The sequence below is a fragment of the Gymnoscopelus braueri genome (genome assembly GCF_963280865.1).
Source record: "Gymnoscopelus braueri genome assembly, chromosome: 13".
Classification (NCBI taxonomy): Eukaryota; Metazoa; Chordata; class Actinopteri; order Myctophiformes; family Myctophidae; genus Gymnoscopelus; species Gymnoscopelus braueri.
The window spans coordinates 1,684,295-1,686,794 of record NC_137615.1 but is presented as its reverse complement, the minus strand read 5'-3'; positions in this window follow the sequence as shown (position 1 = coordinate 1,686,794).

Below are 2,500 nucleotides of genomic sequence, written 5' to 3'. Positions count from 1 at the left end.
GAGAAGTAGAGGAATGAAAGAGAAATACAGCTCCCAGTATGTCACTGGCAGAGGCATACTTTTATTCTCTCACAGAGGAGAGGAGAGGAGAGGGGAGGGGAGGGGAGGGAGAGGGAGAGGAGAGGAGAGGAGAGGAGAGGAGAGAGGAGACGGAGAGGAGAGGAGAGGAGAGGGAGAGGGAGAGAGGGAGAGGGAGAAGGAGAGGAGAGGAGAGAGAGAGACAATGGTAGAGAAAGGAACAAATGCTAGGTTGTGAGTTCAGAAAGGGGGGGGGGCGGGGGGTTGGAGGAGAGGAGTGTCATGGAAAGAGTGAGAGAGCAGATGGAAAGAGAAAGAAAGAATGAGAATGACTGAGGAGGAGAAACAGAGAATGATCCAAAACCAAGGAAATCCTCCACTATGTACAGTCTGAGACCGCCATGAGAGAGAGAGAGAGAGAGAGAGAGAGAGAGAGAGAGAGAGAGAGAGAGAGAGAGAGAGAGAGAGAGAGAGAGAGAGAGAGAGAGAGAGAGAGAGAGAGAGAGAGAGAGAGAGAGAGAGAGAGACCACTATATAAAAAGAAGGAAAGACATGCACTTCCACACCCAAAGCTAGATGCAAAGTGAAAACTATTACATTTTCAATTCAATTGAATTTTATTAAAGTGTCAAATCACAACAAGTTTACATGTAGACATGTAGAGCAGAGACCCCACAGTCCCACCCCGAGCTGGACATTTTGCGACTGTGGCAACGAAAAACTGCCCCTTAACTGGAAGAAACGTCAGGTAGACCCTCAGGCTCTAGGGTGGGGGCCTTCTGCCTCGACCGTGTCGGGGGGGAAGGAAGAGAGAGAGAGGGAGAGACAGAGGAGAGAAGAGATCCCACACTGTGGGATCCAGTTGCACAATTCTTTATTGCACCTCAGTGAGTGCTGCTGTGACCTTCCTCAGACTGCTGCTGCTGTGACTCACACTCACTCACACACACACACACACACACACACACACACACACACACACACACACACACACACACACACACACACACACACACACACACACACACACACACACACACACCTGACTCCCAAGAGAAGACACACTGTGACCCCTCTGCACACAAAATGGTGGACACTTTCTACACTGATGATATGATGGTCTAGCCAACACCGACTCAGGACTCCTGAATCTCTGCCCTCCTCACCCTCCTGTCTAGCATCAGGGTCTGGAGCTCTACAACACCTCCTACTGGCTCCGCTGTCACACTGCAGTATGTCTACGTAGGTGGTGCACCTCCTACTGGCTCCGCTGTCACACTGCAGAGTGTCTACGTAGGTGGTGCACCTCCTACTGGCTCCGCTGTCACACTGCAGAGTGTCTACGTAGGTGGTGCACCTCCTACTGGCTCCGCTGTCACACTGCAGTGTGTCTACGTAGGTGGTGCACCTCCCTACTGGCTCCGCTGTCACACTGCAGAGTGTCTACGTAGGTGGTGCACCTCCTACTGGCTCCGCTGTCACACTGCAGTATGTTCTACGTAGGTGGTGCACCTCCTACTGGCTCCGCTGTCACACCGCAGTATGTCTACGTAGGTGGTGCACCTCCTACTGGCTCCGCTGTCACACTGCAGAGTGTCTACGTAGGTGGTGCACCTCCTACTGGCTCCGCTGTCACACTGCAGAGTGTCTACGTAGGTGGTGCACCTCCTACTGGCTCCGCTGTCACACACCGCAGTGTGTCTACGTAGGTGGTGCACCTCCTACTGGCTCCGCTGTCACACACCGCAGTGTGTCTACGTAGGTGGTGCACCTCCTACTGGCTCCTACTTCTTGTTTTTTAGGATTTATTTAAATTGATACAGTATTTATTTGCACTATTTATGTATTATTTTATGAATTTGTGTTGTCTATCTAGGAGAAACATAATCTACTTTTTTTCAGAAGCTGCTTGCAAAGACAAAGACAAAGAAAACAATCTTGAATCTTGAATCACCTCAACAATCTGTCATGGATTAAAACCTTTATCATTTAAAAGACCCCACTTTGGATAAACATGAGTATTGCACCCTAACTTTATATTGTCTCGTTTTTATGTTTTATTTAGGAATTTTTTCTTCTCTTAACTCTTTAATAGCTTTTTTTTTATATGTTTTGGGGCTTTTTCTGCTTTATTGATAGGATAGTGGGTTGACAGGAAATAGGTAGAGAGATGGGGGGTGACACACAGCAAAGGTCGTCGGGATCGGGAGTCGAACACGCGACACGCTGTCAAGCTGGATTACCAGCATATACGGTATGCACCTGGACCGCTAGGCCAGCGGGCGCTCCCATCTTTAAGAGCTATTTTAATTCATATTCAAATGTCCTGTTATGTGTTTTTAATGTGCCTAAACCTGCCTCGCTGTGTGTGTGTGTGTGTGTGTGTGTGTGTGTGTGTGTGTGTGTGTGTGTGTGTGTGTGTGTGTGTGTGTGTGTGTGTGTGTGGTGCGTGTGCAGTGCGCGTGCACATTATTCAGCTGAC